At 45.3% G+C, this 24,825-nt stretch overlaps 1 protein-coding gene across 2 annotated transcripts in view; it reads left to right on the plus strand.

Moving 5' to 3' along the window:
• Positions 1-24,825, plus strand: part of LOC120981206 (phosphomethylethanolamine N-methyltransferase-like) — a 345,872-nt gene that overhangs the window by 296,767 nt on the left and 24,280 nt on the right. The gene's annotated exons all lie outside the window — the stretch shown is intronic.

Here is a 24,825-nt window from a genome sequence, read left to right on the forward strand (position 1 = left end):
CAATTCTGTTCCTGAAAAAAATAGAACATGTCCTATTCTTGTCCACAATTGCGGACCAGAAAAGGCATTTTCTATTATAGTGTCTGTTATGTGCGGTCCGCAAATTGCTGATCTCACATTGCAGGTGTCCGTGTTTTGCGGATCCGCAAAACACTTACGGATGTGTGAATACTGAAAAAAAATAAAAACTTTGGGAATTTTTTTTTTTCTTTGCATCTATTCTAACCCCTCAATTGTTTTTTATTATAATCCGGGGAGCGGTGTGCAGGGCACTATGTAGTTTTTACTGGTACCAACTTTTCGTTCTTAGCAATGGTCCAATCTAATTGCACATTAGGGTTGCTGCGGGTATCGAAATTTCGATACCCAATCGATACTTTTGTCCCGGTATCCTATCGATACCGGGATTTCCATTTTTTCGATACTTTGCTGCGCTTCTGCGCAGTCTAGTATCTCTGAACATGAGCGCACTGCTCTCAGTGCGCTCATGTTCCCTCAGCAGCACTGGGGAGAAGGAAGCAGTCTCTCCCTCCCCCTGTGCCGCTGCCACCAATGAACAGAGAGAGGGGCAGAGGAGGGGCGGGCGCACCTCGCCACCAATGATACGACTTTATATGGGTCCGGACTTTAAGTATTAGGCTACACAGAGCGGCGCCCAGGGATGTCCCAGCACTTACTATTATTCCTGGGCGCCGCTCCTTTCGCCCGCTGTGCCCCATTACTGTCTCCTGCTCCATATGCTAATTACCATCGGAGCAATGGGGGGAAGACAGCAGCTTCTCTAGCGGGCCTTCCTTCTCCCCTGGCTTTAGCGCTGTCCAATCGCAGCGCAGGGTGAAGGAACGCCCACTAGAGAAGCTGCTGTCTCCTCCCCATTGCTCCGATAGTAATTAGCATATGGAGCAGGAGACAGTAATGGGGCACAGGCGCACAGCGGGCGAACGGAGCGGCGCCCAGGAATAGTAAGTGCTGGGACATTCCTGGGCACCGCTCTGTGTAGCCTGCTGCTAAACAAAGTCTGGGCCCATATAAGATGGTCTTTAACTTTTAATACATGAGGCAGGTGGCGGCAGCAGAATCGCATAGCCGACATCCTGCCTGTGACAGGGAGCTGTGATCAGCGGCAGTTAACCCCTCAGGTGCGGCATCTGAGGGGTTAACTGCAGCGGATCGCAGCTCCCTGTCATAGAGGTCGGGTGCCGGCTATTTGATTCCAGCACCCGCCTCCTGTATTTGTATTAACAGGTCAGTTATCTTCATTGGTGGCGCAGTGCGCCCCCCCTCCCAGTATAATAAACATTGGTGATGCATCTGGAGCCAAAACGTGACACCCGTCTGAAAGAGGCCTAAGGCTACTTTCACACTTGCGGCAGTGTGATCCGGCAAGCAGTTCCGTCGTCGGAACTGCCTGCCGGATCCGCCGATGTGGATGTTACTGAAAGCATTTGTGAGACGCATCCGGAGGCGGATCCATCTCACAAATGCATTGCAAGAACGAATTCGTCTCTCCGCTTGTCATGCGGACAGATGAATTCGTCTTGTATCTTTTTACGCATTTTTACTGGTCTGCGCATGCCGGAAGGACGGATCCGGCATTCTGGTATTTTGAATGCCGGATCCGGCACTAAATTATGGGGAAAAATGCTGTCCGGCATTCAGGCAAGTCTTCAGTTTATTTTGCAGGAGAGAAAACCGTAGCATGCTGCGGTTTTATCTTTTGCCTGATCAGTCAAAATGACTGAACTGAAGACATCTCCATTCAGAATGCATAGGGGTTATGCCTGATCAGTTCTTTTCTGGTATAGAGCCCCTGTGACGGAACTCTATGCCGGAAAAGAAAAACGCTAGTGTGAAAGTACCCTAAAATATTAAGTTTAAATCCCCCCTTTCCCAATTTTACATATAAAATATATAAACAATAAATAAATAAACATAATACATAGCACTGCGTCCCAAAAGTCCAAACTATTAAATTATAAAAAAAATATCTCCTATGCGGTGAGCGCCGTAACAAATAAATAAAAACCATGCGATTCGCCATTTTTTAGTCACCTTGTCACCACAAAAAATAGGATAGGACTGTTCTATTATGGGCCGAATGTTTCATAAAATGCAAAATGCACGCGGCTTTTTTTGGTGTGTTTTTTTTCCCCGCGTGGCATTGAGTATCGCAATACTTTTTTATGGTGACTAAAGCAAATCAAAATTTTGGTATCGAAACAACCCTACGCCGATCTGATCGGCGTAGCGTTGTCACGATACCAAAATTTTGATTCGGTTTCGATTTGACGACTAAAAATTTTATTTGGCTCCTAAATTTTTCAGTTCAGGAGCCAATGGCTACTTGGTATTTTTTTTAGTCTGGAGCACTGCCCCCTTTCCCAATTTTACGTATAAAATATATAAACAATAAATAAATAAACATCGCCACGTCCGAAAAGTCCAAACTATTAAAATATAAAAAAAATCGGCGCGATTCGCCATTTTTTAAAATGCGGAATGCACGTGGCTTTTTTGTTTTATTTTTTTCGCATGGTATCGAGTATCGCAATACTTTTTTATGGTATCGAAACCGAATCAAATTTTGGTATTGCACATAACTTTTTCATTTCTGAGCCAACCTACATGTATTTGATATTTTTCACAGGACACATTAGACCTTTATTTTGTGCTATTAGATGATAGAAATATTTTTTAAACGCTACCTTTGTGCATTAAAAATCAATAAACCCATATCTTACTGTAATGCAGCACATAATAAAATTGCATTTATATGTTTATTGGTACCAGCTTTGCTTCACATGCACTCAGAAATGCTCTTATATAATTTTCACTCACCGTTCTCATCTCCTGTGAGGCTCTGTGGGTGTTCCTTTTGCTCTGGTCCCATGGCCTCTCCCCTGTCTGTTGATTTCACATGCACCAGCACAGCTCTGCTCCCCCTCCCTTCTCTGAGATAACAAAAGCCCGCCCCCATATCCTGTTAAATACAATGTACAAGTAAGGATAGGTTCATTCGTTTTCCATTCTTCTGATCCATCATAAGAACAAAAAATAAAAAACAGATTCTTTATTTTGAGATCCTTTTTTTGACAAGGGGGGGGGAGCCTGTGTGGAGGACTTTTCCTCCTGTCTAAACCAAGCTCAGATGCAAAATATCTAAAACAGATGCAAAATAAGCACAATGGATGCCGAAAAAATTCTGTTTATCTTTTTGTTTTGTTTTTTCTGTTCTTATCATGGATCAGAAGAACGGAAAACGAAACGTGATGTGAACGCGCCCTAAGCAAAGTACTGCACTAGTAGACAGGGATAAAGCAAAAGAACTGTAGGTGATGCAAATGCGCTGGTATGAGGTGCGAGTCACTTTTTTGTCATTGCCCGGGGTCCTACCTACAATTATCATTATTCAGACCCTGTGGTGTACAGGCGTTTTAGTGGTAGGACCCCATGCATGCTGAGACACCGTCACGTGGTGCATGAGGGGCTCCGATATGTTCCTGACTGGAAGATATTGGCAAAGTTCTCAGCTTTTAACATCGGCTTGAGGAATTAGCTAGTATTGTCAGTTGCGTATCATTTTGGTGCATTTTCTGCAGTGATTTGTGTGTATATATATTTTTTCATCTGCACAATGTATCATTTTGTGTAAGATGTTCTTGTGGTGCATGCGGTCCGCACCGGCATCCTCCATTGTATGCATTTTTTGCTGGGGATTGCTGTTGTCTGCGGACCGCATGCGGAGGAATTGCTCACCCGGTTATAGACGCGCTACAGTGTCTGGGTTTGGAGCATTTTCACCCATTTAGGCCACTTTTTTTAGTGAGTCACTACCCTCACTATCATATATACACTTTGCAGTCACTACCCCACTATCGTATATACAATATGCAGTCACTATCCCCACTATCGTATATACAATAAACACTATGCAGTCACTATCCCCACTATCATATCTATACTCTGCAGTGTCCCCGTCCCCAGCAAACCTGTTAGCCCAGGCAGAACCGTATGTCTTTACTCTCCTGTATCAACTTCAGACTATCCAGGGTGGGTCTTACTTGTTAGGCCCCTTGCAGACGAGCGTGAGCGGATTAGGTGCATTGCGGATGCATTCAGTGAAAAATGCGCCATTTCGCAAACAAGTTCATTCAGTTTTGTATGTGATCGCGTTGTTTTTATTGCGCTGGTGCAGTGCGCATTTATGCGTTTTTCACGCACGTGATAAAAAACTGAAGGTTTTCAAACATCTCTTAGCAACCATCAATTTTTTATTGGCTGAGCTGCTCGTCCTTCATTCCTGCTACCCTAGATCAAAACATTGCAGGGTGGAACAGCGCCTGGGTAACCCTTTCTTTACTGGATCAGAGCTGTCCTGTTAACCATTTAAAAGCAACATAGATGCTATTAAACTCCTAGTAACCCATTTTTCCCAGTTAGGCCCCTTTCCCACGGGCGAGTTTTCCCGCACAGGTAAAATGCGTGAGTTGAACGTATTGCACCCGCACTGAATCCGGACCCATTCATTTCTATAGGTCTGTGCACATGAGCGGTGATTTTCACGCATCACTTGTGCGTTGCGTGAAAATCGCAGCATGCTCTATTGATTTTCACGCACGGTTGCTAGGAGACGATCGGGATGGGGACCTGTTCTTTATTATTTTCCCTTATAACATAGTTATAAGGGAAAATAATAGCATTCTGAATAGAGTTGAGCGAACACCTGGATGTTCGGGTTCGAGAAGTTCGGCCGAACTTCCCGGAAATGTTCGGGTTCGGGATCCGAACCCGACCCGAACTTCGTCCCGAACCCGAACCCCATTGAAGTCAATGGGGACCCGAACCTTTCGGCACTAAAAAGGCTGTAAAACAGCCCAGGAAAGGGCTAGAGGGCTGCAAAAGGCAGCAAAATGTAGTTAAATCCCCTGCAAACAAATGTGGATAGGGAAATTAATTAAAATAAAAATAAAATAAATAAAAATTAACCAATATCAATTGGAGAGAGGTCCCATAGCAGAGAATCAGTCTTCATGTCATAGCAGAGAATCAGGCTTCACGTCACCCAACACTGGAACAGTCCATTGTCAGATATTTAGGCCCCGGCACCCAGGCAGAGGAGAGAGGTCCCATAACAGAGATTCAGGCTTCATGTCAGCAGAGAATCAGTCTATATGTCATAGCAGAGAATCAGGCTTCACGTCACACAAAACTGGAACAGTCCATGGTCAGATATTTAGGCCCCGGGACCCAGGCAGAGAAGAGAGGTCACATAACAGAGATTACTCCTCCTCTGCCTTCGCCTTGGGCTTCCACTTGTTCCCCTGTGACATTTGGGAATGCTCTCAGTAGCGCGTCTACCAACGTGCGCTTGTACTCGCGCATCTTACTATCACGCTCCAGTGCAGGAAGTAAGGTAGGCACATTGTCTTTGTACCGTGGATCCAGCAGGGTGGCAACCCAGTAGTCCGCACACATTAAAATGTGGGCAACTCTGCTGTCGTTGCGCAGGCACTGCAGCATGTAGTCACTCATGTGTGCCAGGCTGCCCAGAGGTAAGGACAAGCTGTCCTCTGTGGGAGGCGTATCGTCATCGTCCTGCGTTTCCCCCCAGCCACGCACCAGTGATGGGCCCGAGCTGCATTGGGTGCCACCCCGCTGTGAACATGCTTCATCCTCATCCTCCTCCACCTCCTCCTCGTCCTCCTCGTCCTCCAGTAGTGGGCCCTGGCTGGCCACATTTGTACCTGGCCTCTGCTGTTGCAAAAAACCTCCCTCTGAGTCACTTCTAAGAGACTGGCCTGAAAGTGCTAAAAATGACCCCTCTTCCTCCTCCTCCTGGGCCACCTCCTCTTCCATCATCGCCCTAAGTGTTTTCTCAAGGAGACATAGAAGTGGTATTGTAACGCTGATAACGGCGTCATTGCCACTGGCCATGTTGGTGGAGTATTCGAAACAGCGCAACAGGGCACACAGGTCTCGCATGGAGGCCCAGTCATTGGTGGTGAAGTGGTGCTGTTCCGCAGTGCGACTGACCCGTGCGTGCTGCAGCTGAAACTCCACTATGGCCTGCTGCTGCTCGCACAGTCTGTCCAGCATGTGCAAGGTGGAGTTCCACCTGGTGGGCACGTCGCATATGAGGCGGTGAGCGGGAAGTCCGAAGTTACGCTGTAGCGTAGACAGGCGAGCAGCGGCAGGATGAGAACGCCCGCACTTTATGCAGCAGCTCTGACATGTCGGGGTAGTTGTGAATGAACTTCTGCACCACCAAATTCAGCACATGCGCCAGGCAAGGGATGTGCGTCAAACCGGCTAGTCCCAGAGCTGCGACGAGATTTTGCCCATTATCGCACACCACCAGGCTCACCGGCAGCAACCACTCGTCGGTCTGTTGTTCTATACCCCGCCACAAATCCTGTGCGGTGTGGGGCCTGTCCCCCAAACATATGAGTTTCAGAATGGCCTGCTGACGTTTACCCCGGGCTGTGCTGAAGTTGGTGGTGAAGGTGTGTGGCTGACTGGATGAGCAGGTGGGAGAAGAGGAGGAGGAACCGGAGTAGGAGGAGGAGGCAACAGGAGGCAAAGAATGTTGCCCTGCGATCCTTGGCGGCGGAAGGACGTGCGCCAAACAGCTCTTCGCCTGGGGCCCAGCCGCCACTACATTTACCCAGTGTGCAGTTAGGGAGATATAGCGTCCCTGGCCGTGCTTACTGGTCCACGTATCTGTGGTTAGGTGGACCTTGCCACAGATGGCGTTGCGCAGTGCACACTTGATTTTATCGGATACTTGGTTGTGCAGGGAAGGCACGGCTCTCTTGGAGAAGTAGTGGTTGCTGGGAACAACATACTGTGGGACAGCAAGCGACATGAACTGTTTGAAGCTGTCTGTGTCCACCAGCCTGAATGACAGCATTTCATAGGCCAGTAGTTTAGAAATGCTGGCATTCAGGGCCAGGGATCGAGGGTGGCTAGGTGGGAATTTACGCTTTCTCTCAAATGTTTGTGAGATGGAGAGCTGAACGCTGCCGTGTGACATGGTTGAGATGCTTGGTGACGGAGGTGGTGGTGGTGTTGGTGGTACATCCTCTGTTTGCTGGGCGGCAGGTGCCAACGTTCCTCCAGAGGCGGAGGAAGAGGCCGAGGCGGCAGCAGCAGAAGAGCTAACAGGGGGAGCCTGAGTGAGTTCCTTGTTTTTAAGGTGTTTACTCCACTGCAGTTCATGCTTTGCATGCAGGTGCCTGGTCATGCAGGTTGTGCTAAGGTTCAGAACGTTAATGCCTCGCTTCAGGCTCTGATGGCACAGCGTGCAAACCACTCGGGTCTTGTCGTCAGCACATTGTTTGAAGAACTGCCACGCCAGGGAACTCCTTGAAGCTGCCTTTGGGGTGCTGGGTCCCAGATGGCGGTGGCCAGTAACAGACGGACTCTCTTGGCGGCGGGTATTCTGCTTTTGCCCACTGCTCCCTCTTTTGCTACGCTGTTGGCTCGGTCTCACCACTGCCTCTTCCTCCGAATTCTGAAAGTCAGTGGCACAACCTTCATTCCATGTGGGGTCTAGGACCTCATCGTCCCCTGCATCGTCTTCCACCCAGTCTTCCTCCCTGACCTCCTGTTCAGTCTGCACACTGCAGAAAGACGCAGCAGTTGGCACCTGTGTTTCGTCATCATCAGAGATGTGCTGAGGTGGTATTCCCATGTCCTCATCATTAGAAAACATAAGTGGTTGTGCGTTAGTGCATTCTATCTCTTCCACCCCTGGGGAAGGACTAGTTGGATGCCCTTGGGAAACCCTGCCAGCAGAGTCTTCAAACATCATAAGAGACTGCTGCATAACTTGAGGCTCAGACAGTTTCCCTGATATGCATGGGGGTGATGTGACAGACTGATGGGCTTGGTTTTCATGCGCCATCTGTGCGCTTTCTGCAGAAGACTGGGTGGAAGATAATGTGAACGTGCTGGATCCACTGTCGGCCACCCAATTGACTAATGCCTGTACCTGCTCAGGCCTTACCATCCTTAGAACGGCATTGGGCCCCACCAAATATCGCTGTAAATTCTGCTGGCTACTGGGACCTGAGGTAGTTGGTTCACTAGGACGTGTGGCAGAACGGCCACGTCCTCTCCCAGCACCAGATGGTCCACTAACACCACCACGACCATGTCCGCGTCCCTTATTAGATGTTTTCCTCATTGTTACCGTTCACCACAATAATAAAAAAATTATTTGGCCCAATGTATTGAATTCAAATTCAGGCCTTTTTTTACAGGCACCTAACACTATCTGGCTATCTATTTAGGTACCGTATTACACTAATACAGGCACAACAGTAACGACAGATTGAGCTGAATATAAATTGTATGCCTAGTATTTAGGCGCTGGGTGACAGGTATACGTTTACGGACAGGATTAAACTTGGAAATACATGGTATCGTGTGAAGTTATTGAGGATGACACTATCCGCACCTTCAATCTAATATACCCTTTTATGGATAGATTTAACCTTGGCCTGATAGTAATTCCCTAAATTTGTGGTTTCTGCTCTAAGTTGGGAATTGTATTTCAACCCAGAACAAAAACTGTGCTTTGGCAGACACTAAATAGATTGACCAGCCACAGCAGTATCAACAGATTTAGCTGAATATAAATTGTAGGCCTAGTATTTAGGCGCTGGATGACCGGTATACGTTTACGGACAGAATTAGACTTGGAGATGCACGGTAGCGTGTGAAGTTATTGAGGATGACCCTATCCGCACCTTCAATCTAATATACCCTTTTATGGATCAATTTAAACCTGGCCTGATACAGCAGAAAAAAAAATATTTAGGGGATTGCTAAGTTGGGAATTGTATTCAACCCAGAACAAAAACTGTGCTTCGGCAGACAGCAGACAGTTTTACAATTGGCTAGCCACAGCTGAAACACCAGATTTAGGGTACTGCTATTTTGGCCAATTGTATTTTACCTCTCAATAAAATAGCAAGCACAGCCAAGCCCCTGATGTAGGATATAGCAAAAAAATAACCACACTATTGATGGTTAAATGGACTTGGTGGCAGCTTGTGCTGGCGCACCACAAGACACAAAATGGCCGCCGATCACCCAAGAAAAAAGTGACATAAAAACGCTCTGGGCAGCCTAAAAACAGTGAGCAATTAAATAGCAGCAGTTCAATGATCCACAGCTGTAGATCGATCACTGAATTAAGTGTTTTTGCTGAGTAAATCCCTGCCTAATCTCTCCCTATCAGCAGCAGCTGCAACCTCTCCCTACACTGATCATAGCAGAGTGACGTGCGGCGCTACGTGACTCCAGCTTAAATAGAGGCTGGGTCACATGCTGCACTGGCCAATCACAGCCATGCCAATAGTAGGCATGGCTGTGATGGCCTCTTGGGGCAAGTAGTATGACGCTTGTTGATTGGCTGCTTTGCAGCCTTTCAAAAAGCGCCAAGAAAGCGCCGAACACCGAACCCAGACTTTTACGAAAATGTTCGGGTTCGGGTCCGTGTCACGGACACCCCAAAATTCGGTACGAACCCGAACTGTACAGTTCGGGTTCGCTCATCCCTAATTCTGAATACAGAATGCATAGTATAATAGGGCTGCAGGGGTTAAAATAGGACCTTTGATGACGTCACTCTGTTCATCACATGGTCCGTCACATGATCCATCACCATGGTAAAAGATCATGTGACGGACCATGTGATGAGCGTAGTGACGTCATCAAAGGTCCTATTCCTCACACAACAAGACAGAAGAGATGCCGGCTGCGCGAACAAGTGGATTAAGGTGAGTTAAATTATTTTTTATTTTTTCATAACCCCTACAGCCCTATTGTACTATGCATTTTGTATCCAGAATGCTATTATTTTCCCTTATAACCATGTTATAAGGAAAAATAATACAATCAACACAACCTTGAACCCAAACCTGAACTTCTGTGAAGAAGTTCGGGTCTGGGTACCACATTCAGTTTTTTATCACGCGCGTGTGAAATCCGGACACGCTCGTGTGAAAGAACACACGGGTGAGTTTTCCGTGCTGGTGCAAAGCGTGAGGTGAACGCATTGCACCCGCACTGAATGCGGACCCACTCATTTCTGTGGCGAAACCAACCTCGCCACTGGGTTTTGGAGGGGCCTGGTTGCCAGCCTCTTGCCCCCGGATTATGGCCCATACTAACTTTGAAGGAGAAGACAGACCGGCCGCACAGCTTAAATCTTCTGTGGAACTGTTTTGGGCAGGAAAGCCAAGCTTGCGGACGGCCAAATGTGACTTCCATGGAATTCGGGAACCCCTGCTCGGATCTGGGTGATTTTTGGATATGTTGTTCACCCAGATCAGTTCTATCCATGGATGTATACATTATGGGGATATGTTGGGTTTTGAGGTGTTTTCTGTGTTTTGGTAAAAATGTGTGTTTTCTGTCTGTGAGTGATTAAGTCAGCCCATTACGTTTGGTAATTGTATTTTGTTGATTGCGTCTAAGACAATGCCAGTGTGTTAGTTAATTGCGTCACAGACAATGTTCATTGTATTTTGTTGATTGCGTTGCAGACAGAGGGAAGGGGATTTTGTGAACAATTGCTGGAAAGGTTTAAATTCTGTAAATGCATGTGATTGGCTAAAATATAAACTGTCACAGTCTTTTACAAGAGCCTCAGGGGGGAGTGTCCCTTGCTAGGACACCTGCATAAAAGGCTGAAAAATAACCCATTAAAGAGTTCCTGTTTTTACCCTTTACCATATTGAGGCTGGTGTTTGTGTAACTGATCGACGCTGGGGATTGCTATACGCTGAAGATTTGCTATACTCTCCTGGCTAATACTACTAGCTCTTGTAAGAGCTGTTCCTGCTCTCTGGATTTAGGAGAGGTTCACCCACTGGAGCCTGGAGCCTTGTCTTAGGTCCAGGGTGGGTAGGAGACGGTGAGACCTCAACCAAGCTTCGGCGGTTCGTGGGGTCTGCAGCGCTTACGGTGTCAAGTGGAGTGCTTGGAGACCTCGGGAAGCACTAGGAGCATCTATCAACGGAGGTACCCGGTCGGGGTGCTAGGAGATCCGTTACATTGGTGGCAAGCAGTGGGATGGTGTCCTAGTGAGAGGAGAAGCAGCTCAGAGACACCATTTGTGGATTTACAAAATTGAGGGCAATGCTAGTATCCGTACAGCGCCCCTGGCTACAGCAGGATGGAATCGGCTAGTCTTTGAACAGCGTTCCACTACGAGGAGGAGGAGGATGACCCAGACTGGAGGGATGCAGTCCGGAAAGACATCTGGCACGAGGCCCTGGAAGATGTACAGCGTCGGCGGGGCGAGTGTCTCCCCAGTGAGGAGCAGCAGTTGTGGATGCGAGTGGCCCTGCGAATGCCCCTTCTGGGAGAAAAGCCCCTGGATGAGTGGGTGACAGAACTCGAGAGCCTGGTATGGAAGGAGCTTTGGCTAGACGACGCCTACCAGGCACTCTGGTGGTATGTGATTCGGCACTCCCCCTGGATGGCTGAGCATGACAGACCCGAGGGTGAGGAGTATGATGGCCCTGGCCTGTTGTTTGAGGCCTTCGCAGAACCGGAGTTTGGAGATGCTGGAGAGTCCCGGTTCTGGGATATCTATGACTACAGGGAGGCTATGCATGATTGGGCTACAGCGAGAGAGGTGAGACAAGACCTGGCATCTCTAGTGTCAAAGGAGTGGGAGCTGGAGCAGGATTACCAATACCTCTTCAGCTCAATTCGGTCCCAATATACACTACCAGAGAGCTGGGTGGCAGTCCCATACCTACAACCCTACAGCTGGGAAGACCCGACTGAAGTATCCCCTGCTTCAGTACCAGCTACAGAGGTAGGGGACCTCATAGACTGGTCCTGGGGGGAAACCCATATGGCAGGTGGAGATGGGACCGAGATCTCTCCACCGGCCCTACAGGGATGCTGGGCAGTCGGCCCAGATCCCCAACGGCAGCCGGAGTTTCAGGGAGTAGGGACAGTTGGTCCTGCTCCCCAGCGGCAGTATGTTTTGCAGGGAGAGGAGAGCATCGTCTCCATTCCACAGCGGCAGTGTACCTTGAAGGGAGAGGAGACAACCGGTCTCTCTTCCCAACCACAGGGGGACAGCACCCCTAACTCCGATGGTGCAGATGGGACCGCAGTCTCTGCACCAGGCCTACCGGGATGCTGGACGGCCAGTACGGATCCCCCACCAACCCCGCAGGAATGCCAGGAGGAGGAGGTAAACGATCCCTTCTCTCCACAGCTGATCTGCAACAAGGTTCTGGGGGCAGGATTCCCTGACCCCATCCCAGCGGAAGAGCTGGCATCTGGGCAGAGCGCAGTCGGCCTCTGCCCTCCTCTATCCTCTTCTCCAGAGCCGGACTTCCCAAAGGCTACCCTAGCGGAAGAGCTGGCATCTAGGCAGAGCACAGTCGGCCTCTGCCCTCCCCTATCCTCTTCTCCAGAGCTGGACTTCCCACAGGCTACCCCAGCGGAAGAGCTGGCATCTGGGCAGAGCGCAGTCGGCCTCTGCCCTCCTCTATCCTCTTCTCCAGAGCCGGACTTCCCAAAGGCTACCCTAGCGGAAGAGCTGGCATCTAGGCAGAGCGCAGTCGGCCTCTGCCCTCCCCTATCCTCTTCTCCAGAGCTGGACTTCCCACAGGCTGCCCCAGCGAAAGAGCTGGCATCTGGGCAGAGTACAGTCGGCCTCTGCCCACCAAGTACCTACAGCTCCAAGCTACTTGGAGGGGCCACTTGGTTTTGGAGGGGCCTGGTTGCCAGCCTCTTGCCCCAGGATTATGGCCCATACTAACTTTGAAGGAGAAGACAGACCGGCCGCACAGCTTAAATCTTCTGTGGAACTGTTTTGGGCAGGAAAGCCAAGCTTGCGGACGGCCAAATGTGACTTCCATGGAATTCGGGAACCCCTGCTCGGATCTGGGTGATTTTTGGATATGTTGTATATACAGTACAGACCAAAAATTTGGACACACCTTCTCATTCAAAGAGTTTTCTTTATTTTCATGACTATGAAGGCATCAAAACTATGAATTAACACATGTGGAATTATATACATAACAAACAAGTGTGAAACAACTGAAAATATGTCATATTCTAGGTTCTTCAAAGGAGCCACCTTTTGCTTTGATTACTGCTTTGCAAACTCTTGGCATTCTCTTGATGAGCTTCAAGAGGTAGTCCCCTGAAATGGTCTTCCAACAGTCTTGAAGGAGTTCCCAGAGATGCTTAGCACTTGTTAGACCTTTTGCCTTCACTCTGCGGTCCAGCTCACCCCAAACCATCTTGATTGGGTTCAGGTCCGGTGACTGTGGAGGCCAGGTAATCTGGCGCAGCACCCCATCACTCTCCTTCATGGTCAAATAGCCCTTACTTTCAACGTTTTCTCAATTTTTCGGCTGACTGACTGACCTTCATTTCTTAAAGTAATGATGGCCACTCGTTTTTCTTTACTTAGCTGCTTTTTTTCTTGCCATAATACAAATTCTAACAGTCTATTCAGTAGGACTATCAGCTGTGTATCCACCTGACTTCTCCTCAACGCAACTGATGGTCCCAACCCCATTTATAAGTCAAGAAATTCCACTTATTAAACCTGACAGGGCACACCTGTGAAGTGAAAACCATTTCAGGGGACTACCTCTTGAAGCTCATCAAGAGAATGCCAAGAGTGTGCAAAGCAGTAATCAAAGCAAAAGGTGGCTACTTTGAAGAACCTAGAATATGACATATTTTCAGTTGTTTCACACTTGTTTGTTATGTATATAATTCCACATGTGTGGATGCCATAGTTTTGATGCCTTCAGTGTGAATCTACAATTTTCATAATCATGAAAATAAAGAAAACTCTTTGAATGAGAAGGTGTGTCCAAACTTTTGGTCTGTACTGTACATTATGAGGATATGTGGGGTTTTGAGGTGTTTTCTGTGTTTTGGGGAAAATGTGTGTTTTCTGTCTGTGAGTAAGTTAGCCCATTACGTTTAGTAATTGTATTTTGTTGATTGCGTCTCAGACAATGCCAGTGTTTTAGTTAATTGCGTCTCAGACAATGCCAGTGTGTTAGTTAATTGCGTCACAGACAATGCTCATTGTATTTTGTTGATTGCATTACAGACAGAGGGAAGGGGATTGTGTGTACAATTGCTGGGAAGGTTTCTTTACTGTAAATGCATGTGATTGGCTAAAATATAAACTGTCACATTCTTTTACAAGGGCCCCAGGGGGAGTGTCCCTTGCTAGGAGACCTGCATAAAAGGCTGAAAAATAACCCATTAAAGAGTTCCTGTTTTTAATCTTTACCATGTTGAGGCTGGTGTTTGGGTGACTGATCGACGCTGGGGATTGCTATACGCTGAAGATTTGCTATACTCTCCTGGCTAATACTACTAGCTCTTGTAAGAGCTGTTCCTGCTCTCTGGATTTAGGAGAGGTTCACCCACTGGAGCCTGGAGCCTTGTCTTAGGTCCAGGGTGGGTAGGAGACGGTGAGACCTCAACCAATCTTCGGCGGTTCATGGGGTCTGCATCGCTTACGGTGTCAAGTGGAGTGTTTGGAGACCTCGGGAAGCACTAGGAGCATCTATCAACGGAGTTACCCGGTCGGGGTGCTAGGAGATCCATTACAATTTCTATAAGGCTGTGCACATGAGCGGTGATTTTCATGCATCACTTGTGCGTAGCGCAAAATTCGCAGCATGCTCTATATTGTGCATTTTTCATAGAAGTGAATGGGGCTGCATGAAAATCGCAAGCATCCACAAGCAGGTGCGGATGCGGTGCGATTTTCACGCATGGTTGCTATATGACGATCGGGATGGGGACCCGATCTTTATTATTTTCCCTTATAACATGGCGTGTATTTGATCAGAAAGGAGGAGTGAGGAGTGTTTTTACTTTAAATAAATTCTGTCTTTTACAGCACTGGTAGTGGGTGTTCCTGCCTTATTATTATGTATAAGGACAACTAATTGGAGAAATGATTTTCTCCACAGAAAAAAACTGTAAAAAAAACATTTCTGTATGTTTCTACTGAGAAAATGGTTGCTATTTGTGTAATTTATCTACTGACTAGGCTCAGCACAAAACTTAAAAGACTAGAGCACATTTGGGATTTTGGCTGTCTATTTTTCCATTGCTGGTTCTATGGCACCATACTGCCAGAACAGATGTTGTAAAGCGCCAAAACATTGGAATATTTATTGTTGACCCCCACACTCCTTAGGTATTCAGCTTAGGGCTCATGCACACAAATGTATTTTCTTTCCGTGTCTGTTCCATGTTTTTTGGGGGTTTTTTGCGGACCGTATGCTGAACCATTAATTTCAATGGGTCAGCAAAAAAAAAAAAATTGCGAATGCGTTCAGTGAAAAATGCGTGATTTCGCAGGCAAAGGCCCTCAGTTTTGCTAGCAATCACGATCAGTTGTTCAGTTTTTATCGCGCGGGTGCAATGTGTTTTGATGCGTTTTGCATGTGCGTGATAAAAAACTGAATGTATGCAAACAACATCTCTTAGCAGCCATCCGTGAAAAACGCATTGCATCCGCACTTGCTTGCGGATGCGATGCGATTTTCTCGAAGCTCCATTCACTTCTATGGGGCCAGCGTTGCGTGAAAATCGCAGACTATAGAACAAGCTGCGATTTTCACACAATGCACAAGTGATGCGTGAAAACCAACCTTAGGGGCCTTAAGGCTGGTTTCACACGGGCGTTGCGGAAAAATGTGCGGGTGCGTTGCGGGAACACCCGCGATTTTTCCGCACGAGTGCAAAACATTGTAATGCGTTTTGCACTGGCGTGAGAAAAATCGTGCGTGTTTGGTACCCAAACCCGAACTTCTTCACAGAAGTTCGGGCTTGGGATCGGTGTTCTGTGGATTGTATTATTTTCCCTTATAACATGGTTATAAGGGAAAATAATAGCATTCTGAATACAGAATGCAAAGTAAAATAGCACTGGAGGGGTTAAAAAAAAATAAAAAATCATTTAACTCACCTTTATCCACTTGCTCGCGTAGCCCGGCATCTCCTTGTGTCTCCTTTGATGAAGGACCTGTGATGACGTCACTCCGGTCATCACATGGTACGTCACATGATCTTTTACCATGGTGAATCACCATGGTAAAAGATCATGTGACGTACCATGTGATGACCGGAGTGACGTCATCACTGGTCCTTCATCAAAGGAGACACAAGGAGATGTCGGGCTACGCGAGCAAGTGGATAAAGGTGAGTTAAATGATTTTTTATTTTTTTTTAACCCCTCCAGTGCTATTTTACTTTGCATTCTGTATTCAGAATGCTATTATTTTCCCTTATAACCATGTTATAAGGGAAAATAATAATGATCGGTTCTCCATCCCGATCGTCTCCTAGCAACCGTGCGTGAAAATTGTACCGCATCCGCACTTGCTTGCGGATGCTTGCGATTTTCACGCAACCCCATTCACTTCTATGGGGCCTGCGTTGCGTGAAAAACGCAGAATATAGAACATGCTGCGATTTTCACACAACGCATAAGTGGTGCGTGAAAATCACCGCTCATCTGAACAGCCCCATAGAAATGAATGGGTCCGGATTCAGTGCGGGTGCAATGCGTTCACCTCCCGCATTGCACCCGCGCGGAAAACTCGCCCGTGTGAAAGAGGCCTTAGGGTCCAGCTGTTCTGTTCCGCATAATATGGAATGCACATGGACATCATCTGTATTTTTTGCGGTTCTGTTTTTGCGGACCGAAAAATATATACAGTCATATGCATGAGCCCTCAGGGAAATTTGGACATTTTAAGTTTTTGTTTATTTTTCTGTAAATGAAAAAAAATGTGTGTACGTAGTCTGCTATATTACTAAAACTGATAACTATAGCAACATTTCTATTTTTACTTTTTATTTTTTATATGAAAATAACTTTCACTCATTGACATGGTTGGAATTGGAGTTATCTGTGATCCCAGCAATTGCAGCAAGGTGTTAGCTGTACAGTATGTAATGGCTGACACCTGCTACTGATGCAAAGAATATAACACACATAAGACATATGCAAACAGTGGAAACATGGATTACTGAATTGCATTACTGCAATTCAAATTTTTATATCTAGTAAGTAAAGCAGTAATCTAATTCGGAGTAATCCATGTTTCCTGTATTTGCATGTGTCTTTGCGCTTGGAGCAGGGTGCTGCTAAATATACTGTTTGCTTTTGCATGTTAGCAAGGTAGTGCTGCTGATGGCATTGGCACTTGATCCAACACCATACATGTACAGCAGGTTGCGTGAAATAACCGCCTGCTCTGACTTGCATGTATGGTTTAGCACACTAAGGGGTTAAGGACTGTTGATTATTTAATCACATATTAACATCCTGTATGGTAATATTCTGTGTTATTTAAAAAAATTAATAAAAAACAGGCGGATGGTTTTCTGGACATAATTTTTTTTAAGTTACTCCATGTATTCTCCTTCATGTCTTGACCCTTAACCCCTTCACGACATTGGGTAATTAAAGATAACTCCCGCTCTGGAGATAGCAGACAGCCATGGCCAATGTCCCTGACCGGCGGTAATGTCTCTTGCAGACATTAAACCTCTCAGATGCCTTAGTCAAATGTGACCACGGCATCTGATTAGCCGGAAACCCGGAAGTGTGTGCTTCACGGGCTGGAACGTCCCCTTCCCTGGTGGAGATTGGGGAAGGCGTTCATTCAAGGTAATGAGCCTATATTAAGCTTCCAGGCTCATTACTTGTATATTACAGTTCAGGCCAGCAGGTGGCAGCAGTGAAATGTAATATACCTATTTCTGTATAGTAGAATGGAGAAAATTCCATTACCCTATACAAATTGCAATCTGATGATTTGCATGTTGTGGTCGATTTGGGGACCTAATAAAAAGTAAAAAGAAAGTTTTAAAAATTGTCTAAAAATTCTAATCACCCCCTTGCCTCAAAATACTTAAACAATAAAAAAAAAAATCAATATTATGGGCATTGCCGCATGTGAAAACGCCTGTACTATTAAAATATTTTAAAAAGTATCACATACGGTGAATGGCATAACTGAAAAAAAAAAATGCCTGATTCGCGTTTTTTCCCCATGATTTTACCTTTCAAAAAAATAAAGTGATCAAAGTCATACACACCCACAAAATGGTTTCATCAAAAACTACAGATCGTCCTGCAAAATCTGAGCCCTCATACATCTCTGTAGATTTAACTATAAAAAAGTTATGTGAGGTCAGAATATGGTGATGAAAAGAAAAAAAAAAATTCTTCAGTATTAAAACACAAGAAAAACTATACATATGTGGTATCGCTATAATTATACTGACTTGGACCTGAACGAAGAGCACAAGTCAGTTTTACCACATAGTGAACGCCATAAAAATAAAACCTGTAAAACTGTGGTGGAATTGCATTATTTTTTTTCAAATTCCACCCATTTCTTCCCCTGCTTCCCACTACATCTGCAATATGCAATATTAAATGTTAGCATTAGGGCTCATTCACACAACTCGTGCCCGTGCTGTGGACCACAAATTGCGGTCCGCATTGCATGGGCACTGTCTGTGAGGCAGGTGCATGGGGATCGCAGACCTATTCACTTGAATGGGTCCACGATCCTTCCGTTCCGCAAAAAGATAGAGCAAGTTCTATCTTTTAGCGTTGCGGAAGCACAGAACGGAACCCCAGAAAGCACTCTGTAGTGCTTCCGTAGTGTTCCATTCCGTTCTTTCGTTCCACATCTCCGGATTTGCTATATAAACAGAAAAATAAAAAAGTTATGTCTCCGGGAATTGTGTATCCAAAGAATAGGCAGCACTCCAAATGTGATAAAAGGTGATGACCCGTTTATTCCCAGGCAACATTTCAGCCCACACACTGGGGCCTTTGTCAAGCAATTACAATAGTGTCACACATGGGTATAAATACCCAAATACAGTGATGTGATAAAGATGTGTCATTTAACCATTCAGAGTCTTAGTGTTCACAAATAATCATAATAAAATCCATCATAACAGACAATGTGAAAGTGCATGATTACAATGTATACATATAGTATATTTCCATGATTACAAACGTGTTTAAACAACATATTTCATGTCGATATAAACATAAAGTACTAGTGCATCAGGAAAGTGAGGGGTTAAAAGAAGGATAGGCTCAGCTGAACAAACGCAGCTGACCTATATTCAGTATAGAGCAATACCAAATCAGCGTACCGTTAGAGAATCAATGTGCCCGCATGGAATCGGTGTTCCCCTGTAGCCACTGTGCAGGCGCCGAGTCAATAGGATCAATCCACTCCCATGGATGCCGCAGCTCCACCCCCAGCAGCACCCACATGACAGAGGACACGCTGGCAAGAGGACGCTCCCTGCGTCAGAGGGAGAGGACAAGCCACGTGACTACGGCCCCACCAATCAGAGACAGGGGTGTGCCAATCACCTAGGTAACCAAAGTGTTTATGCCATACAGGCGCTTACACATTATAAAGACTATGTCATCAGTGGAATCGCTTATATACATTGCGTATATGGGAAACAGGGTGTGAAAATGCGGTGCATTAGAGGCTACACGGGGATCCCTTAACAGGGGCCCAGTACAAGCCAAAGGTAGAACGTCGCCCCCCACATCTTTGTAGGGCGGCCCACTACGTTATGCAACAGCACATATGTCATCCCTTGGGATACAGGGTTAACTACTTTAGGACCAAACAGACCTGAAGGAGACAGAGTTGGTGATTGGCACACCCCTGTCTCTGATTAGTGGGGCCGTAGTCACGTGTGACACTATTGTAATTGCTTGACAAAGGCCCCAGTGTGTGGGCTGAAACGTTGCCTGGGAATAAACGGGTCATCACCTTTTATCACATTTGGAGTGCTGCCTATTCTTTGGATACACTATACTGGAGGAAAGGTCATCCACCTTTTCAGAGGATTTTGCACCCTAACTACTCTTGTACACTGTGCTGCTGTTACCATCTGTTTTTTGTATGTCTCCGGGAAGGCAGGGAACGAAAAACAAAAATGCAAAAAAATTTTAAGTTGCTGCTTCAGGAAGGGGTTAATTTCCTCCTTGCTTGGATTTCTCAGGTTACTTTCACACTTTCTGGTATTGAGTTCCATCATAGGGGCTCAATACCGGAAAAAAACGCTTCATTTTTGTCCCCATTCTTTGTCAATAGGGACAAAACTTAACTGAGCAGACCGGAATGCTTTAAAATGCATTCCGTTTAGTTGCGTTCCCAGACCGGAGAGCAAACCGCAACTTGTTGTATTTTGCTTTCCGTCCTGGGGAAGTGATCAAGACGGATCCGTCATGACCACCAATGCAAGTCAATGGGAATCCGTTTTATTAGGGACTCAATTACAACATCACACAATAAACTGTTAAAGTGAAATGTTCTTTTTTATTTAGGCCTATCAAAAGAACATTGGTGCGGTCATACTGTTTTCTCAGTTCTGCACCTACTATCAGATATCTTCTGGATGAGAGGTTTGATGGTAGCGAAAGCTATATTGGTGAAGCACTGGGGCTCTGTCTCCCAGCCCTCTTCAAGGGAGTGGGATCTATACCTTCAACAAATTAAAATTTATGAGGATATTGAAAGGAAGCGGAGAGTAACACGCAGAGCCACGTAGATATCTCTAATGTATGTATTTGCTGTTGTATTTGAATGAATTCAGGGGAACGACAGCCAATGGGGGGGGGGGGGGGGAGGGATATAAGGATATTTAGGATTGTTATATTATATACACTGATTGGTTTTAAATTGGTCTATGTACTAATTTTATGTCTTTTCAAAATAAAAATAAATTTAAAGAAAAAAAAAAAAAAAAAGATATCTTCTCTTTAGAGCAGCAGTAAACTGACACATGCTTACAGAAGGAAAATATTTTGTATTTAATATTCAATGGTATAGCATTACCAGAATGAAAAAGAAAAACAAGCAATGATTTTATAATCACAGAGTACCTTTACCAGTGTAAAATGATGATCATTAAAACTCACCCAGATTCCCACAAATTTGGGAACAAATATCATGCATCTGCATCACACACCCAATATCCACAATGCTGATACTAATAAAGCCCTTTTAAAGTATACCGGAGACCAGTTAACTACTGATAGTACTAATATAGCTGTATAAGGCCTCATTTACACGGGTGTCACGTTTTGGCTCAGGATGCATCCCGGGTGCATTGTGGCAAACCCGCGTGAGTAGGTACGCAATTTCAGTCAGTTTTGACTGCGATTGCATTCCGTTGTTCAGTTTTTATTGCGCAGGTGCAATGCGTTTTGCATGTGCGTGATAAAAAACTGAATGTAGTACCCAGACCCGAACTTCTTCACTGAAGTTCAGGTTTGGGTTCAAGGTTGTGTAGATGTAATTATTTTCCCTTATAACATGGTTATAAGGGAAAATAATAGCATTCTTGATACAGAATGCTTAGTAAAATAATTTAACTCACCTTAATCCACTTTCTCTTGTTTCTTATTTCTTCAGGACCTGGGTAAAGGACCTTTGATGACATCACTGCACTCATCACATGGTCCATCACATGATCCGTCACCATGGTGATGTATCATGTGACGGACCATGTGATGAGCGCAGTGACGTAACCACAGGTCCTTTTCCTCAAAAAAGAAGAAAGAAGAGAAGTCGGGCTGCGCGAACAAGTGGATGAGGTGAGTTCAATTTTTTTTCTTTTTTCTTTTTTTAACCCCTCCAGCCCTATTTTACTAAGCATTCTGTATTAAGAATGCTATTATTTTCCCTTATAACCATGTTATAAGGGAAAATACTAATGATCGGGTCCCCATCCCGATCGTCTCCTAGCAACCATACTTGCTTGCGGATGCTTGCGATTTTCACGCAGCTCTATTCACTTATATGGGGCCTGCGTTGCATGAAAAACACACAAAATAGAGCATGCTGAGATTTTCATGCAACGCACAAGTGATACGTGAAAATCACCGCTCATGTGCACAGCCCCATAGAAATGAATGGGTCCAGATTCAGTACAGGTGCAATGCGTTCACCTCACACATTGCACCCGCTCGGAAATCTCGCCCGTGTGAAAGGGGCCTAAGTAAAAAATAAGAGTAGAAAGAGATAATCAAAGTAACTATCTATGTAGCAGAGAGGGGAAAATATGGTATTATACTTCCCTTAATCCCAACTGGGCCTGGAGAGGTTATGATAGGTCATTCTGGGTCAGCACAGGAGCATTGGTGATGCAGTCAGTGGTGGCCATCTAGATGGAAAGTCCGGTCTCTGTTTTTAACTGGTCTGCGGTATACTTTCAAAGGGGCTTATTAGTATCAGCATTGTGGACATTGGGTGTGTGATGAAGATGCATTATATTTGGTCCCAAATTTGTGTGAATTGTTATTCTTTTTGGCCATGAGAATAACCATTATCATATGGGCGTTATCACAATAGTTTAATCTGATTCGCACACAAATTATTGATCAGGAGGTTCCTGACACGGGATCGCCCCTATCGGGGCGTCCATTCCGTTTGTGCTAGGCAGGGCTTTTAGTTTGATTAAATATTTTTCCTTTCCTTGTCCCACCCAGCCTTATTGCCACTTGCTTTTTATGGGCACAATCTGGGTGAGTTTTAATGATCATCAGTAAAGGTTAAGTTTTAGGCTACTTTCACACCTGCGTTCGGTGCGGATCCGTCTTGTATCTGCACAAACGGATCCGCACCGATAATGCAAACGCTTGTATCCGTTCAGAACGGATCTGTTTGCGTTATTCTTTAAAAAAAAAAGTCTAAGTCAAAACGGATCCGTCCTGACTTACATTGAAAGTCAATGGGAGACTGATCCGTTTTTAATTGCACCATATTGTGTCAGGGAAAACGGATCCGTCCCCATTGACTTACATTGTAAGTCAGGACGGATCCATTTGGCTCTGCATCGTCAGGCGGACACCAAAACGCTGCAAGCAGCGTTTTGGTGTCCGCTTTCAGAGCTGAATGGAGGTGCAATGGAACCAAATTGATGCATTCTGAACGTATCCTTATCTTTTCAGAATGCATTGGGGCTAAACTGATCCGTTTTAGGCCTCTTGTGAGAGCCTTGAAACGGCTCTCACAAGCGGACCCAGAAACGCCAGTGTGAAAGTAGCCTTACACTGGTGATTATATTATAATTAAATTACACAAGTTTTTTTTAATCAGATAATTTTTATTGACAATTTTTCCAAGTATGCATAGATACACAAACCATATTAACAGAGGATACATTAAGGGGTACAAACAATCCCTTTTAGACCTATAAAAAATTAACTAGACATTTTCATATATCCTGTACATTTTCTAAAAGTAAAGGAGCATGTTCCAGGACGAAACCCCTTCTGCTGTTTTTTATTATTAAAATTAACAAACCCTCCCCCAAACCATCCCACCCACCCCTCGCCCCAGCGAAGAAACAGGCACAGCATCACCAGCAGAGATATAAAATATTAGAAATCTTCCAGGTAAACTCCCGAAACATATCCATCCACTCCAAGACAGTGTTGCTTCAGCACCTCCGCACCAAGTCTTCCAGCTTATTTTCCCATCCTAGTCTGAGATTTGCATAAGTATGTTCTACATCCATTCATATCTCTACGACCCTTCCTCCCAAAATAGGCCATGCTATATTACAGTATTCCTGTATTCTACCCATAATTAAATTACACTAGTGACTATGTGACATCTAACATAGTAACATAGTACATAAGGTCGAAAAAAGACATTTGTCCATCCAGTTCGGCATGTCATCCTGCAAGTTGATCCAGAGGAAGGCAAAAAAAAAAAAAACTCTGTGAGGTAGAAACCAATTTTCCTCACTTTAGGGGAATTAAAAATTCCTTCCCGACTCCAATCAGGCAGTCAGAATAACTCCCTGGATCAACGACCCCTCTCTAGTAGCTATAGCCTGTAATATTATTACACTCCAGAAATACATCCAGGCCCCTCTTGAATTCCTTTATTGTACTCGCCATCACCACCTCCTCAGGCAGAGAGTTCCAAAGTCTCACTGCTCTTACCGTAAGGAATCCTCTTCTATGTTTGTGTGCAAACCTTTTTTCCTCCAGACGCAGAGGATGTCCTCTCGTCACAGTTACAGTCCTAGGGATAAATAGATGATGGGATAGATCTCTGTACTGACCCCTGATATATTTATACATAGTAATTAGATCTCCCCTCAGTGAATAACCCTAAAGTGAATAACCCTAATTTTGATAATCTTTCAGGGTACTGTAGTTGCCCCATTCCAGTTATTACTTTAGTTGCCCTCCTCTGGACCCTCTCCAGCTCTGCTATGTCTGCCTTGTTCACAGGAGCCCAGAACTGTACACAGTACTCCATGTGTGGTCTGACTAATGATTTGTAAAGTGGTAGGACTATGTTCTCATCACGGGCATCTATGCCCCTTTTGATGCAACCCATTATCTTATTGGCCTTGGCAGCAGCTGCCTGACATTGGTTTTTGCAGCTTAGTTTGCTGTTTATTAAAATTCCTAGATCCTTTTCCATGTCAGTGTTACCGAGTGTTTTACCATTTAGTATGTACAGGTGACTTGCATTATTCCTTCCCATGTGCATAACTTTAAATTTGTCAGTGTTAAACCTCATCTGCCACTTATCTGCCCAAGCCTCCAGTCTATCCAGATCGCTCTGTAGTAGTATAATGTCCTCTTCAGTGTTAATTACTTCGAAAATTGATATTTTACTATGCAAGCTATCTACAAGATCATTAATAAATATATTGAACAGAATAGGGCCCAATATTGACCCCTGAGGTACTCCATTAGTGACAGTG

Source organism: Bufo bufo, chromosome 10 (assembly GCF_905171765.1).
Source record: "Bufo bufo chromosome 10, aBufBuf1.1, whole genome shotgun sequence".
Taxonomy (NCBI): domain Eukaryota; kingdom Metazoa; phylum Chordata; class Amphibia; order Anura; family Bufonidae; genus Bufo; species Bufo bufo.